The sequence below is a fragment of the Aptenodytes forsteri genome, unplaced genomic scaffold (genome assembly GCF_000699145.1).
Source record: "Aptenodytes forsteri isolate BGI_AS27 unplaced genomic scaffold, ASM69914v1 Scaffold49, whole genome shotgun sequence".
Taxonomy (NCBI): domain Eukaryota; kingdom Metazoa; phylum Chordata; class Aves; order Sphenisciformes; family Spheniscidae; genus Aptenodytes; species Aptenodytes forsteri.
The window spans coordinates 3,195,186-3,212,815 of record NW_008795125.1 but is presented as its reverse complement, the minus strand read 5'-3'; the positions used below and the strand labels follow the sequence as shown (position 1 = coordinate 3,212,815).

Below are 17,630 nucleotides of genomic sequence, written 5' to 3'. Positions count from 1 at the left end.
TCCTCTACATTTGCATCTGTACAACTGAGATCTGGATCTGGTACAAGGTGACGGGAGCTTTTTTTGCCCTTTTTGTGGTTTTTGTTACTGGAGTGCTGCTACTTAGAGAACACGTTCGGTTTCACTGATACCTAAATCAACACAGATGTTTTCCTGAACAGAAATTTCCATTATGGGCTGAAGCTAACACAATTTCGTAAGTCAGATATCTCTGAATCATTCTGAGTTTTTCTGTTTACAAGGGATTGTTGTAAAATCATAAAAAATCCCCAGCCACCTCTCCAAGAGACTTTAATACAGATGCTTTGTAATATGCTGTCGAGCTTCACCAACCCTCCTCCTCACCCACTGCTTCCCAGATCTTAGAACAAGTTCAAGAGCTCTTGATACCTGTTGAAAAACTTACTGGTAAGATTTTATACTAAGGGCTTTACATGTGTGCTTTTCCCCTTTCTGCCCCGATGAGCTCTCACTACTCAGTCTGCCATGCTGGAAGGGAACAAGCATCTGCAGGAAAATAGACGTTTTGGGGCTGGTGCTGTGGATAATGAGGTCCAATGAAGGGGCTGCTCTGCCCTGGGCTGGCCTGGCTGCTTTCTGGCCACGCATTTAGAAAAGCTATTGCTAATAGCTGGTTAAATGGATAAGATCACTTCGATAATCTAATCCCAATAGCTTTATCTTACTGAGACCAGTTTGCAATTATAACGAAACACATTTCAGTGGAAACGCGGTTAAGCGCGTTAAACCGCTCAGATGCTTTAGGCCCTGAGTGGGAATCTTCTTGGGGTCTGCATGGAAATGGCCAGCGCGTCCCCGCCCCTCGCTCCGCTCCCGGTGCATCCCCCTGCGGGTAGGGGAGCCGCTTAACCTGGAGAAGAAGCCAACAGCTCAGAAGATTACGTGGAAGGGGGGGGGATTTGCCCTGATCAAGTGACATGCATGGACCCTGCCAGGAGGGATAGCCAGCTCTTAATGCCCATTTTGACTTTTTTTGTACCAAAGCAGCACTGCTATAGTTTCATCCCGAGGAAGGAGTTACAGTGGTGGGGAAGGAAGGCCTGTTGGGTGTCCTCTAATAGAGCGGACACGGAGCCGCACAGCATCACTCGCTGTTTTAAAGAGGGCTCTTGCCCCTGTGGGGACCGTAGAGCCGCGGGCTCTGCATCCCCCTCCACCACCGCATCGCTTGGCTGGCCCGGATGGTTCACAGCTTGGGCAAAAGGAGCTGATTAATCCCTTCAGCTGCCTAAGTCTAGACAGGAGCAGAAGCATTTTAGGCATGTTCTGTTTTGTTTCGGTTTGTTTTTTTTTTCCTGAGGAGTGTAAAATGAGGCTGCATTCTTTGCTATAAAGTTATTGCTGGCTCGCTCTGTCCAAGCAGAGCAGGACATGAATTCCTTCCTCTCCTTTGGGCTTGCAGCAAGTGCCTGCAGTTAGCTGTTAGAGCCTGGGAGTCACTTTATAAGGCTTGCGGTTTCATGCCCCTTCAGCCCCACGTGGCTTTCAGAAACATGCACCTGACACCATTTTTCAGATTGTTTTTCTTTTTTATTTTTAATAGAGCTTTTTGTGTGTTCCAGAGTTTTGTTCTGTTTTGTTTTTTTTTACCTTTTTGTCTTTGTTTAATGCTTGCATGTCAGACTATAATAGAGAAGACTTAAGAGCACTTCACATCCCACCTTCCTGAGAAGTAGATGCTTCTGGGCTGGAACACCATAAACTGATAGGACAGAAGAAGGGAATCTTAGGCCAAAACCAAGAACCCAAAAATAAATGGCAACATTCACTGTCCCAGTATGGAAGCACGTCATGCCCTTAAACATTTGTTTAGCTGAGACTTCTGGAGGACATTGTCGAGCTTCAAAATAGACTAGAGGATAAACTGTTGGGAATGTCATTACCAAAATATCTAGAGAATCCAATGTTTTCAGCTACAAACTACTGGTTTCTATTTCTTAAGCTAAAGAGGAATCTCTGGGAGGTCCCCAGCAGTGGATGAGGCTCTGCCACCGAGGACAATGGCACATGTAGGCATTAACCATTGGTTTGAATACAGGCTGCAAAACTCGCATCAGACAGCTCTCAAGTACTGTTTCAGCAGATGCAATGAAGGGGAACAGCAGCTGAGCTGGAGGGAGGCAGGACCAGCAGCGGTGGCTTTAAGGCACAAGTTCAGCTCCTGAATTTTCCTGGTTTCATCTTCTCCCTGCCACTGTCCCCTTACCGTGGGTCTTGGGTGCATAAGTGGCCTTTGTGCTTTTGGAATTATCCCTCTTAATCTTTTCCAGTGCAGATCTCCTTATTTAAAGTGCCTTGCATTCTTATTTGAAAGGCAAATAAGGACCAAATAATGGAGTGCCTTTTTTTAAAATTAAAAAAGAAAGAAGCTGGGGCTTGTGTGCATGAAAGAAATCATAATGCAGCCTGCCTTGTGCTGTTTATACAACCCGGGTTTAGATCTAAACACTACCCAAGAAGTGTCAGTGACCATAAATGGGGAGAGCTAACGCACAGCTGGTTTATATGGGTAGGTTAAAGCAGAGATCACTGAAGCGAGTCTCATAATCCTCGAAGAATTGAATGACTAGCAGCTGCTTAAGGCGTTATTCCTATTCATAATGCCCGTGCAAGTGCACTTGAAGTTGGTTACTCTTTTTGGAGACACGAGGCAGAAAATGCATAAACAACTGAGCCAGGGAGAAAGTCAGGGAGTTGTTCCCAGTCTCTTGGTCTAAGTTCAAGTCTGATTGCCGCTAAACCAAGTGAATTTAAATCTAATTCAGGGAGGGTGCCTGCCCCTCACGTGAAGCCGGTGTTGAGGGCTGCGTGGCAGCACCTCTCAGTAGCTGTCTTCTCAGAGGTCAGGTCAAATTTGTAGCAGAAATGAGCACCTGGTCTTCTGGAGACTGAATGCATGTTTTTCTGAATACTTTGCAGTCTTTAGTATTTTAATCCTTCCCACATAGGAAGAGCTGTGCTCCAGAGGGACTGGAGGCACGGAGTCCCTGCTGAGCCAGCTTCAGGTGTAGGTCACACTGCTGGGTCTGCAGAGCTTGTCGCTGGCAAGCCCCCAGCTCGGTGTGTGCTCGGCCGGCCCCTTCCCGAGGAAATCTGGGATGGGGAATTGCACTTAGGGAAGGGTCCTGCCTGGCTGGGGAGGATGTTACTGCTGGGGGGGTACAGAGATATCTTGGAGTGGACAGAGCATCTCTGCCTGCTAGTGCTGTTGCAGCATTCCTGCTGTTCTCCCTTACGTTGCAGAAAGGCCAATGCTTTCTTTTAAATTCCCTTTTTTTTAGGGTTTTTTTTTTAAAGAGCATTAAATACAAGAAGGAGAAAAGCAAATTTATGTGAACCCTGGGTTAAAAATAAAGGGGAACGGGATATTTAAGGTCACATTGTACCATAAAAAGCACAGAAGAGTTTGAAATTGCACTGGTTCTGTAGGTGTGAAAATGCAGGTTTTTGTGCATGTATGTAGATAATTTCTCACAAGGATTGGTGCATGTCTTTCTTGTGCAGTGTTGGTAGTGTTCATATTGCAGAGAACATCCTATAAATGTCTTTAATCAACCTGTTTATTTCCCTATAATAAAAGAAATCTTTGCATTAGCTTTCCTTATGTCTAGGTTTCTAACAGAGAAACTGTGCTGAACACAATTTAGCCAAATTAAAAAATAAACTTTGCTTAAGAATGAGGAACTGATGAAGGGCTCAACTCTTTTCTTCCTGGGGGTGATGTAAATCATGAGTAAGTTTATTGGAGTTGATTAAATTATAGTGGTGTAAGGAAACAGTGTATAATGAGATGTGAGTCAGGCCCAGAAAGTCCCATGCAGAGATGCCAAATGGCAGCAAGGGATCATCAGAAAATCCCACAGAGCAACTTGAAAGTTAATTATTAGGGACATTTTCTCTTCTGGAGCAAAGTCTGTTGTTTATTGAAGCAGGTTATGAACCTGCCCAAATCCTGCTATGCTTATTTGGCCAAGATCACACCACACCGTGAAAAAAGTGTGTTTTCTTTCTCCCATTTGCTAGTCTTATGTGCTATCCTATTTTATGTCTTGTGTTTCCCTTGTGTTTTTCCATCTGGCAGCTTCCACTCTGTGTATCTTTTCAAATAAGGAAGAGGGTGGAAAAGGAAGGTTTTCCTTGGGGATATGAGGGGCAACAGGAACATCCCCTGAGTCCTTTCTGCTTGCAAGTAGATAAATAGTTTAGTCCATAAGCACCTTCACTGAGCATCTTCAGAGTATGTAGTGTATTTGTGCTGCTGCGCATGGGAGAAGGCTCCCTTGGCTCACATCTTTACGTCAGTTCCTACCAAGAGGAGCAGAAGAGAGTGATACCATCTTATCTGACTTCAGCAATAGCTTCAGCCGTCAGCCAGGGGAGGATTTCCCGTTACAGGATGGGGGGGGATGTTTCAGTTGAACCTCATTGGTGCTATTTCTAATCCTAAACTAATTAATAAGCAAAATTATACCCCAGAGAGACATTCTGGTATGTTCTTTATAAATTCACACTTCCTTTTGAGTAAGAAATCATTGTGGTTAAAATTGATAGGAGGAAACTGCTACAAGGACTGCAGGATGCTCGCATGGTAGAGGTTGTAGGTGTCCTTAAGCTTGCGTGTGAGTAATGCTAGAAGAGTGGGAAGGACAAAGAAAAGATCATTAAGGGCCAGTGCTATCCCAAGAAGGAAACAGTAAAATTTGGAGGAGAATCAGACATGACTCCTGTATGCGAGAGCCTATTTCAGGGCTTCCTGCAGAAGACTGAGTATTCAGGGGTCGGTGGGTGTGGGAAGGGTCACTGTCACCAGAATAAATGTGTGTTGCTCTGAGGCTGGAAACCCTGGTTGCAAGAGCATTGCCATGGAAATGTTTTGAAACAGGGGAAATAAAAAGTTTCTGCAGGGGGACAATGAACCAGTCCAGGATATCTCGCCAGCTAGCGTGTCTGGAGGGCTAAGGGGGTTTGGGTGAGGATGTACAACCTGGAGGGAAGGGAGTACTGTGATGCTGAGACTCAGACTCAAAGTACAGAGAAAAACTGATGGTGAAGGTGATGCCTGATAGACCAGACCCCCCAAAAGGGGTGAAACAGAGATGCACAGACCATGGGAGACTGCTGGCGTGAGCTGCACTCTCTGGTATGCATTGAGAAGATGTTACTCTACCCGGTTTGCTCCCTTCCTCTGTGTTTGATGGTCAAAGAAGCGCGTGCCATTTCCTCCCAACAGCTTCTCCGGGGAATGGGAAGTTTGGGAATTTTCTTCTTCGCATGATGGCTGACATCCTTTGTGGTTCAGAAGGGACCTCCCTGGACCGTGTGAGCGGCTCTGCACTCCCAGCCAGATGCAATATTGCACATGGGGCTGTGGCCCAAGGGAGAGTGGGTGTCAGCCGAGTCCTTCAGCACGAGGGGGTGGGAAGCCGAGTCACCGGGCAAGCCTACCCTTGAGCTTTGCTCCTTTTTAATGCTAAAAAATGGGGAGAAGGCTCTTGCAAGCACAGCGGTTGTAGTCCCTGTGTCTGTACCATTGAAACGAGGTCGGAGGAGAGCTGTGAATTGTGTGTTAGGGGAGGATGGATAAAATGGGCTGTTGTAGGCAGTGGGTGAGACTAGCCCTGCCTGCACACACAGCCGCCCTGGGCAAGCCCTGCCTGAGGAGGAGCTGGGAGGACATAGGGGATGGGGATGGGGCAGGAGCTGGGCTGTCGGGTACCTTGTCTTGTGCCAGGTTTACTGCTTGTGCTAGAAGGTAATACAGCTTTGCAGAAAAAAATGTAATGGAGGGAAGAGGAACAGTTTTCTTCTGTTTAAAAATATCATTAATATCTAAAAAAAAAATTGTAAAGGTTTTATGAAATCCTTGCTTTGAAGAAAATACGAAATCTTTGTATTGTGTGAATGCAATTACCAAGAAAAGCATTCACAGTGCCTGTAGCAACCAACCTCTGCATGGCGTTGGATGTAGTGTCCTTGGAGCTGGCTCTGGAAGAGACAAGCATTTTTCAGAAGGGGTAGGAAGGTTGCCGTCTGAGTTAGACTGAATGTTTTTCAAGTAAAAAAAAGTCACACAATTCCCATGAACTTGTAAACTAGCAGTTCATAGTTTTGGCATTACCTCTTTAGGAGCAATCTGAGCCATCTCTGGCTGTGGATACTGTAGTCATCACAGAGTGACTTCAGAAATGTGAGTCAGATCATGACACCGGCTTCCTGCTTGCTGAGTAATCAGTCTGTATCCGACTTGTGGTATGTGCTGCTTTGCTAGCACACCCAGGCCCGTTCCCACTTCACCATGCATTGTATACGTTTTTTTTTTTCTTTAGGTTTTTGTTGTATTTATTTATGGGTTGGTTTGTTGACTGGTTGGCTCAGAGCAAACGCTGCACAGCACACCAAAGTGTGCCGCATCCTGAGTTGTATACGTTTTTTTTTTTCTTTAGGTTTTTGTTGTATTTATTTATGGGTTGGTTTGTTGACTGGTTGGCTCAGAGCAAACGCTGCACAGCACACCAAAGTGTGCCGCATCCTGAGGTGTTATTTTATTAATTTTTTTTTTTTTGGCAACTATTTTTTTTAGTGTTCACGAGGGCCCCGCCGGGAGGGGTTGGGGTTGGTTTGTTGACTGGTTGGCTCAGAGCAAACGCTGCACAGCACACCAAAGTGTGCCGCATCCTGAGGTGGATTATTTTATTAATTTTTTTTTTTTTGGCAACTATTATTATTAGTGTTCACGAGTGCCCTGCAGGGGAAGGGTTTGAGAAGCCTCTGCTTTGTCCTCCGGTGCCTGGCAGTGTGCCAGGGTATCTGCTCGCTCAGACTTTACATGGGCAGGCAGCGCTGAAAACTGAGGAGGGGTATGGGGGGAAAGCACGGTGGTCAGACTCAATAAATCAGGGAGATTCAGGGAGATGCTGTTCGAATTGACTCCCCACCAGTTGAACACAATACATCATCCATCTAGGCTGAGGCTGACGTTTTAATGGTTTGATTAGTTTAGGAAGAATACTTTTATTGTGTGTCTTCGATTATATTATGTACTGTGTGAAGTTGTTACATTGGGATGAGCTTATACTGCCTTCCTCTATACAGTGTAGTCTTTGCTGTCTATCCAGAATCCTACCAGTAAGCTGGTGGAATCCTCTTAAGTAAGGAGCTGTTAAATTAATAAAGCTGTTAATCACTTGAAAAAGAAAAAAAGAGAGATGGAGAGGAGGAGAAAATCTTATGTAGAAATGCCAAATCGTAGCTTGAAGGTTTCCAATTGGGATGGTCCTGCAGGGCCGGGTGGAACAACTCCTCTGTTAACAGAGCTGCTTTTCATATGGTGATTTTTATACATCCTCATTTTCTTAGATACTCTCCGTGTCAAGAGTTTGAGCCTTGCTCCTAATCAAACGTAACACTTAGATTGCGCTGTGCTTCTTAAACATTAATCCCAACAGAACCCCTTTATACTTGATAAAACCCTGTTATTATTATCCTCTGCACACAGGCAAAAATTACAGGCAGAGAAGTGAAGTGAATTGCTAAAGCCCTTCTGCAGAGTTCAGGTCTGATAGCCTGTGTTCAAACTGTGGGACTGTGCTTCCACTTTAAGTACAGTTTTAGGACTACATAAAAGATATTTTAGGTGTATTTAGATGTGATGGAATTGACTTAGGTCTTACTGAAGTCCATGGGATTGAGGTGGCTTGCCAGGCTTGCTAGGCATTTCAGTGCTTTCAAAATTTTGTTTTGCATCCATTACTCGTCGAAGTTGCATGGAAGAAAAGGCACTGGAATGGAGCATGATAAATAATTTGCATGCAAAATAATTGAAAATTGACTTTTTCTGTATGATTAGCTATATGCGGCCATTATCCATGCTGATAATGACCTGGTTTTGATTGCTCTTTATTCGTCAAGCGTGGCTGTAACATGGTTTGCAGCTGCAGTAGGCACGAATGCACGTGTGTCTGATTGTTCGTGTGTTGGAACAAACAGGGTCCTTGTCAGACAGTTCGGTGTCAGAGTGGTTTTAATCTTTGCTGCTTTTTTTCAAGGAGGAAGTGATTGCTATGCCTCAGTCTTTCAGCACAGGATGCCCTGCCTCAAGTGCATATTTTGTTTTAAATGAGCTTGTTCACGTCAGGAAGCAGGCGTGATGGTTCCTTCTTGGTCTAGAAAGGTTCTTGTGTGTCAGATGTCCAGCATATGCCGGTAAATGAAAGCAATTAAATTAAAAAAAAAACCCACAGAAGAAAAAAAGATATCTTTATGGAGTGTTGGAAGAGTGGCACAAGGGAGCTGCAGAGCAGAGCTGCAATACTGACTCGTGTGCAGGGGCCAGGTCCACACCAGGACGTGAGCGGTATGTGTCACTGGGAGACCTACAGGCAATCTTAAGCCATAATCTGCCAGTGTTTTTGCATTTCTCTTTGAAGTTGGGGGAGTTGTGTTCTCGTAACGTGACCTTTGTATCCTCCTTTGGATCTTGTTGTATTGACTGGAGGCCAGCGTGTCATTAACAAAGCCGCAGAAAAGCAGAGCTGTCTGGGGTTTTTTTGTTGTTTTAAGACCCTTTCTGTTACAAACAGACATGCCTGTGCTTTGCCTGAACAGGCAGGGAGGGAAAGGGAAGCGGCAGTGCTGGCGTACCGCTGCTGTCCCCTGCCAGGACCTGCACATGGTGCCCCAGCTTCAGCCGTGCTGCCCGCCTTGGGGTTTGCTGTGGCTCTCCACAGGGCTGCTACTGCCTGGTTTTGTGCCACCGAGCTGCTTGTAGCTGCCATGGCTGCATGTCCAGATCTGCTCATCTGGGCTGATGAGCCTTAGCTCTTGTCCTGTGAACAGCTGGCAATGGTGCCTAATACCAGTAGCTGATGGTTTTTGGCACGAAGGGCAGGGTATTTGGCCTCATCTCCCCTGAATCCCTGCTCTTGGCCTTCTTTCAGAGAGAGGCACTCAGAGCGGATCCAGTTGACTGAGAAAATCTTTTTTAGATGATGAGCTGTGTCAGAGGGATAAGGCTTTCGAGGAACAGGGACTCCCAAGCCTCACCTTAGCACTTTGGCTCAATCCGCTGTGGTGTGTATGAGATGCAGCAGGATTAGAAAGGTCAATCTGGCAGACGTGGGGCTTGCCAGTGACCCAGAGCTGGTGCCAGCTGTTGGCTACTGGACAGCTCCAGGCCATTTTGGGGTGTCTCGCTCTGTCGCCACCTACATCGGGGCTGGCACATGTGCTGGCAGCCTCTCAGTGTTTTGCAGGCAGCCATGAGCAAGCACCACGTGTGCTCTTAGAGACAAGAGCCCCGTCTACATTGAAACCATGAAGCCACATTATGGAGCTGCTGGGTCTGAAGAGCATGTCCCACTGCCCCTCAAGCACTGCTGACCGGTGCAGTCTCCCCGCACAGGCGCTGAGACGCATGGCCCTGCCCCAGGCTCTTTGGCATCTTCTTCCAGACCTTGCATTTCCTGGCAGGAGAGCACTTGAGCATCTCACCTCCATCTGATATTTGGCTTGCATTGGATCCAAGCCAAAAGAAATCCAAACGCACTCACCACCAGACCAAGGGACCTGTGTTATCTCCTGCAACTGAAGTCAACCAAAAAGCCTTGGAGGGCCGTTAGGGTACAGTCGAGAGAGACGCTTTTGTGTCTCAGGAAGAGCGGGTGATGTTGAACTCAGACCCCAGGCAGAAGCAATATCTTTAATCTCATGTTGTACTGGATTCTTAATCTTCCTTATGTTGCTGTATCTCATTTGTACATATTTTCCTGTGTACGTAGAGATAGGGGCTTTATTCAAATATTAATCAGCCTGACTGATGGTGGAGATTTGTGCATCTGACAGCTTGACATCAGTACTGTGCAAACCCGGTTGTTTGCAGGGTATAACAGAGCACCTCCTTGAAGCGAGTGTTTCACAGGACAAGTTTGGGGTTTTTAGATGTTAGCTTTCCAACTTTTTACTTAAAGAAAAGGAGAAGGGACATGATTCTTTGGCACATTAATACCCTTATATGTTGCCATGTTAAATATTGCTAGATACTTGTTGAGGTTTTAAAATCCAATTTGTATCAGATTGCCAAAAGCTGTTAAGATTGCTCTGGGGATAAGTGGCGTTGCTGTTGTCTTGCTTTCTCTCCCTCTCCTTCCCTCCCTCCCTCTCTCTCTTACACAGTACGTTATCTACAGAGGTAAATTTATGAGCAGCCAAACCAGGGCTTGATTGATCATCATGCAGGACTGGCGATAAATGACACCCCGCGCTGTTGTTTGGGAGATGCGGGGCATGCAGCTGCCTTTCTGTTTCCGCCAGCATATAGATAATCTGCCTTCGGTTACAGAGCGAGGAAGGCGAAATTGGATTTTGTTTCTTGTTTGTTGTGAGATACCACTTTTCTTTCTTTTTTTTTTAATCCGAAGCAGCAGACAGAAACCGCTTACTCCTGCCGGTGGGGCTGGGCTCCAGCAGGGCCAGTGCAGGGCAGTGGGTCGGGGACAGGATCTGGCCCCTGCCCGGGCTGTGTGCTGGGCAGTGCAGAGGGGACTGGAGGTCCTGCTGGTGTGGGGAGCAGCGAGGGGCCGGTAGGACAAGAGGGCGTGCGGCTCCCGGAGTCCTTCGCTTGTGAAGCAACCCCGGTTTAGCCAACAGCTCGCCATCTGGGAGACACAGAAATGTTCTTAAAATGACCTTTTTTGTTTCCTTTTTTTTCCTTCCAGCCCTTTCTCTGTGAAAGGTATCGTGTCCTGGCTGTCAATTTAAGAGTTCGTTAAACCATTCCAGACGTGTTAGTAGGATATCTGCTCTGAGTGTAATCTACACCGTGCTCCCTGGACCCCTCCGCTCTGTCACAGAAAAATAAGCTTAATAGAGTTAAAAGCTAAAATACAATATCCACTGAACTATGAGAATTGACTGCATAAGCCTCCTATGTAAACAGAAAGCACCAATTTGTACAGCTCTGTGGTTAAATACTGCAGATTAATTTTTTCCAAATGTCAAATGTCTGTATTTAAATTTAATATACATGTTAAGCCTTTTCTCTCCTTCCTCGGTCTTTCATTTGTAAAAAGAATCACTCCCATGGAGTCAGCTAGAGTTACTCCTTTCCCAAAAAAAAAGGGCCTAATTTCTGAGCCTCATGCTAGGCATGGAAAAGGTTGCTTCCCCAAACAGGATTTACCCACTCACCCACCCCGGGCCAGTACATCCCCGGCTGCGCAGTGCCTTTTGCCCCGCAGGGCTGTGCTCAGCTGAGGCAGACAGCTGCCTGTATGCTGCCTGTATGCTGCCTGCCTGTGCCGTGCCAGCGGGGCTTGCCAGCAGCACCACTTCCTCCCTCCTCATTCTTGCAGTTCTTCAGCTCTTCGCGTTATTTTGGGAGTGATGGGTGGAAGAAGGAAAACCTCTCCCCCGTCTCTCTTCGCAGTGTCTCCTCGCATCCGTGCATGTTTTAAAAACACAATAAATATGTTTTCTGGCCCAGATTCTGTTGCTGGGCTCTAGGCGCTGGGGAGTAATTGTTTGAAATGCTGGCACGCCTGTAAAGCGATGCGGGTTGTCTGCTGACACGGGTCTCCAGTTATGCCTTGCTGGGGGTTAGGCGTTCAGAGGGGAGCAGCGGTGGCCGCCCCATCTCCTCGACCTTTGCAGCATCCCTGCTCCCACCCCGCATACGCACACGCAGCCTCTCCATCGCCTGGTCCTGGGTTTGCTTGTGTAGCACATTGCTTCCAGAACAAAATTAGTCTTTCTCATGGGGAAAATAAGTCTCCTTGGCTTTATAGGCAAATTAGTCTCAAGGTGTTCGAGGAGGACTCGCAAGGCAGTAGCTTTGTGGATGTCACTGGAGGCAAAATATGAACACCAGTACATCGGGGGTTTTAGATTTTTTTTGTGTGCCACTCATTTATTTAATTACCTGACCTAATTAAGGGAATAAGTTAAGTAACAGTAAAAAATAAAACATCATGCAGCATCATGCTTTATTAATAATCTCCACAATGTTTCTGACACTGTATCTTTTATCATGTATTTATTTTTTAAAAAATATTAAACAGAATACATCTTTTGTTATTTGCTATTATCCTATTTGCTGTTACCTTTCTGCTCATCTTTATATATTTGAATAATTCCCTTGAATCAACATGATTGGCATGCACAAATATTTATGTGCATAACCATCTGCGGTTCAGGTAATGGGTGGGAATTAATGCTGAAATTCATGTCGATGTAGTTCAGGAAAAGGTGGCGAAATAGGAATAACCCTTTCACAAAAGCCATGATATGTAAAAATGGCCCATGTTGCAGCATCTCAATAACAGGACTGTACAAAAGAGAAAAGACGGTGACATTGAACCTGGCGGTAAACACTTCACAGCTTTCCTTTGGCATCGCAAACCCTTTGAGCTCTGTTCTCCTGGTTTATGCGAGGCCAGCTGGACCCCACAATGTGTTTTACAGCCTTGTAATTCTCCTCCCCAGCATATATTCTCTGTATACATCGGTGCTGTGTGACCATGCTCCCTGGCCTGCTGAAGACAAATGCCCAACCAAACACAAACCCGTCCGTGCCCTGTCTGCGTAGCACTTAGGCTTGGGAAGGGTCCCCTCATAATTTTTCTTGTTGGTTGTATTTCTGTAACTCAGGAGAGCTGAGCTGGTCCATAGAGGCAACAATACTTTATCCTCATGAATGCACAATCTGAATAAAAGGTAGCATCTCACCAGCTCTCATTATTTAGCTTTATGTTTGTCCCTGGCTCTCATAGAACAAATAAAAGTGCACTGGGCAGTGTGTGATGTGGACCAGCTGAGGAGCATGGCTTGGCTCTCTCCTGATGGTATCCTTAGTGTCTTCAAAGCTTCGTTTCCTCTTCATCAAGTGCCAGGCGTAACCGGCAGGCAGCATGCGGGAGCGGGGATGGAGGCAGCAGTCGCATCAGTGGGTAGTGAGGGCAGCCCCCAGCTCAGCTCCCTGGCTGAGGCGGCTGGAGGTGTCCACGGGCTTTGTTCCGCATGTAGTGGAAGATGACCTGGGGAGATGCTGGTGCTGGTTGTGTCTGAGCATATGCTAGGTTTGGTTAGCTACCAGTTACACCTTGGCTGCTCGTCTCCAAATGCAAGCGTACAACTGAGCACAGCAACTTTGTGCGCCGTTGACTTTTAAGGCAGTAGGGTCACAAATGGCGGCATGCAATTTTTAGTAGGTCATGAGAAGTGGTTATTGTACTGTTGCCGAGTTATAACATCTTCATGCAAGGTATGCTTGTGGCAGTGGAGATTCAGTTTAGGGGTGACTGATTTACGAGATTGCACCAGTGATATATGCAGCAATCTATGCACAGGCTGCTCAAAATGCATGCATGGGGAGTACTTCTCTGGGTAAAAATGCACCATATATTATAAATATGTAATGCTTATATAGACCAGTTTATGCCTTCCAATAGTATGTGGAAGGAGTAGGGAATGGAGAGATACCTGCCTCCGCTCAAACATGGAGCATATTACTGGAGGTGGCAATATCTCCAGGATCAGAAAGGGCTTCTTAAGTGCATCCATTATACATAAATCTTGCATGTGTATGCAAAGATATGTATGTAAATGACTACTGGGAGATTGAGTTTTGTATTCTGTCTGTGTATGTAAATGCCTACTCATGCACTTAAAAGTATGGTGTTAGCTGTAGGTTGCAAGTATAGCGAAACCATATGGCTTAAAAAATAACTTCAGCTCTGTGCTGTGAAATGGATGAGAAATGCAGTGTAATGTGCAGAGCTGCAGTCACTACTTATACCTCTGGGATTTTGACACATTCATTTACAAGGAGACCTTGGTAGCGCAGTTGTTTTCAATCACTGTGAGTCTCATGGAAAATTCAGGAGAAAAAAATCCACAAATAACTGGTAATATTGTTTAAACTATAGTATTGAAACACACTCATTTTATTTGAGGTCCATATGCCCACATAAATACTATGTTTATATATAAGTGTATATGTATACATATTATTCTCATATGTATGAGTAAACGTTTGTATAGTACCTTCCATTCTAAAGCATTAGGTTATGTAACCTAACATAAAAGACCTTAACGTTTGGGAAAAAATTAGTTAAACTTGTATACAAACATGTTTTATTTCTTTTTGCTCGTTAATAAAATGACACAACCTCTAAGAAACAGGTTATCTGCTTAACAGTATGTAGAAAGGCATCATCCCACTTTGAAGACCCAAGCGGAGTGTAATGTAGTATCTGACTTAACTGATGACTTGAAAACTGAGTAGGCATTATACCCACAGCAGGGCTGGAGATGACTGGGGACAATAATTTGATTTCAGATGGAAAAGGATTTTATTGGCTGCAAGATTATCTGGGAACCGGAGTATACATAATGGTATATGCATAAGGAAAACTCAGTAATAGATATGCAAAAATAATTAAGCGATTTAAATAAGTAAGATAGAGATAAGTCTCAGCAGCAAAATCCAGATGTGGATTTCATAGCAGATACTGTTTTAATGAAAAATTTTGGGAAATGTTTTCCCTTCTTCCTTCCAGCTGGCTCTTGCTTGGGCCGCTCTCTAATATCAGCCACATAAGAGGAATGCCAGTCATAATCTAATATTGCACTTGGTGAATATGAAGTATTAAGAAACAATGGGGAAATGAGAAAAAGAGACTGTAGGAGAACTAGTCTCCAGACCTGGCCTCTTTTTCATGGGTTTATCCATTCTAGGAAAGAGGATATATAATACTTTTCAGTAATGGTTTCCACAGTTATTCATTTGCAGCTTTGTTTTTAGCGTGGTTCTTGAGTCTCTGATTTTTTTCTTTCTTCATATTTGCAATGTTAGTCTGATATCCACCATCATCACCAATAACCTGAAAACAAATTACTTTCATAAACTGGGTGAGTTAAACCTCTGACTGTCTCTAGCCTCCACTGCCATTAATGGCCTTTTTGTTCATGCCCCCAGACGCCGGTCTTAAAAAACCCTTGTGCCTAGACATGACTCAGAGGATAGATGTTCAAGCATGAATGACAAATTGGTTTATCGCAAATATATGAAAAAGAAATGAGGTGTGATGATCTCAAAGCTAGATAGGCTTCTGAAAAAGCCAGCGTGACCTTGTGCAACGTGTGTCCTGAGTCGCTAAATTTAACTGGGTGCGGTCGTGTTAAGAAAGTGCTAATGCTTCTTGTCCAGGAGGAAAATGGGCTTTTTGGTTCCCTGGGCACCTGACCTCTTTCGGTGCAAATATTGAATAGCTTGCATGTCCTGACCTGCTTCTATTTACAACCCTTCCAGCTGAGCCCAAGGAAATACTGCCGGGAGCAGGGGAGGGAGGGGACTGAAGCATGGACCAAGTTGGAGAAGGGAGGAGGAGGAGGAGGAGAGGGAACTGCATCTTCTCTTCACTGCTTTAGACAGCAGGTCTCCTAGAAGTGGAGGAAAGTGTTTTGACCCAGAGTGTTTTACCTGCAGAGCCTTAAAGGCTGCTCTGTTAACCTGCTGGAAACGGGATCCGTGCTAACGCCAAGCAGGAGATGTGGAGGGATAGGAGAGGGCTCATGGCCTTGCCTTTCATGGTTCCTCCTCCTCAGCATCGCAGCTGCAGCAGTGCCTGGCAGTAGCATGCCATTCCCAGCACACAGCTTTATTTCCAGAGCCATGGGGGCTGTCTTGGGTGGGCTGAAACTTGTAGCTTCAGGTGTTTCCCTGGCTGTTCACCGCCAGGACGGCCAAATGTCCTCCATATCAGTTGTGCAGCAGTATTGGGCTGGCTAATCTCAAACACATCCTCTTGGCCACCTCAGTGGCACGACCCACAGCCAGCCTGACAGCGTGGAACAGCAGAGCTCTCCAGTTCAAGGACTTTTCCTGTTTCTCTGGTATACAACGTGGCCTCACTTGGGCTTTCTCTAGAAACTCAATTGCCCTACATATTTCTGGAGGCACGTCACCTCTACTCTTGTCAGCTGGGGCCATGTGAGCTGTTGACAGCAGTGGAAAGATGACTTCATGCGTCTTGCAGCCTGTGCTCCTGTCTCTGCTTTCCAGGCTGGGCAGTGTTTGGGGTTTTTCTTTTTGTTGGGGTTTTTTTTCAACAGGAGGATATATTGTGGCTTACACTCTGTTTATGGTTCACTGTAATCACCAGGTCCTTTTCTGAAAGGCTGCAATCTAATTAGTCGCTCCCCACCCTGCATGGAGTGTATTAATAACAACAGGTACAGTTCATTTCAGAAAATCCTTTGTAAACTACGCATGTGTCACATATGCATGGCATAGTAAAAGCCTTACAGAATACTTTTTAGTCATAAATCTCAGAGAGTTTTACAAAGGAGATGAGTACCCCTGTTTCTATTTTATGGATGTGGAAGCTAGCCTGTGGAGAAGACAACCGATGGGCTTTTCACCACCCCAAAGTGAGCTGGAAGGGCAGAGCTGGAAAGGAGACGAGTGGTCTGGAGCTCCTGCCCTCTCCTGTGCCTACCCTGCCTACGTGAAATGTGTGCTGTGCTCTGCTTATGTCTTATCTGACCCACTTCTTTGCATTATTTCCCCGTTAATTCTTGTCTCTCAAGCACTTCAGTGCCATGGGATGGGGGTTCTCGTCTCTGCGGCCATACGTGAATCAGAAAGATAAGTGTTAAATCCCAATATTCACGTTGGCTTCCCACCAGTCAATTATCATTTTTGCTTTGGAGAGCCAGTTCTTTCAAGAAGTCAGCAAATCAGCAAAATAGGAAGATGTGTGGTTTGCAGCTAGTCTACTGGCTAGAGGTGTTTGCTTCTTGAATCGCGCATCATCACTCTGCTTTGTGTACGACATGTCTTATATCAAATTACCTCTGTGCATTTTTGTCCTCTTTTTATATGCCTTCAAGGTACGGCAGTAACAATTATTCTGTTTTCATAAACCTGCTGGACAGCACTGCAGCTGCTTGGTCAGATCTCCTATTTATTCGACTTGTTTAGGCTTGCGGTGGTAATTATTTTTTCTCTGAAGCGTATGATATAACCCATGAGGCCAACGTGAGGTTGCCATGAGCCATGCAACGCAGCAATCACTGGCAAATGCTGATTACCTTTGTGCTCAGATGATTTGAGGGGATGTTGCATGAAAGTGTAAATAGATAATTTTCTTTTAGCTTCTGTTAGCAACGCAACCAAAGGGATTCCCACTCATTTAGCATTATTCCAGTTCACTTTGCAGCAGCCTTGCCAGCCAAGAAATACCCTGGTGAGCTTCTGGTCAAGAGTGACTTCCTATGTACCACTAGAAAAGCAGCCAGCCCTCCTGTGGTAAATTACTTCTTTTTTCTTGTCCATATGCCACCTGGACGCTCACAAGTCTATGGGGCCGGATGGGATCCACCCGAGAGTGCTGAGGGAGCTGGCGGAGGTGCTCGCCAAGCCGCTCTCCATCATTTATCAGCAGTCCTGGTTAACGGGGGAGGTCCCGGACGACTGGAGGCTTGCCAATGTGACGCCCATCTACAAGAAGGGCCGGAAGGAGGATCCGGGGAACTACAGGCCTGTCAGCCTGACCTCGGTGCCGGGGAAGATTATGGAGCGGTTCATCTTGAGGGCGCTCACAAGGCATGAG

The 17,630-nt window shown here is 45.6% G+C and overlaps 1 protein-coding gene across 1 annotated transcript in view; it reads left to right on the top strand.

Moving 5' to 3' along the window:
- EXT1 (exostosin glycosyltransferase 1) overlaps positions 1-17,630 on the top strand; it is a 188,378-nt gene that overhangs the window by 96,134 nt on the left and 74,614 nt on the right. The gene's annotated exons all lie outside the window — the stretch shown is intronic.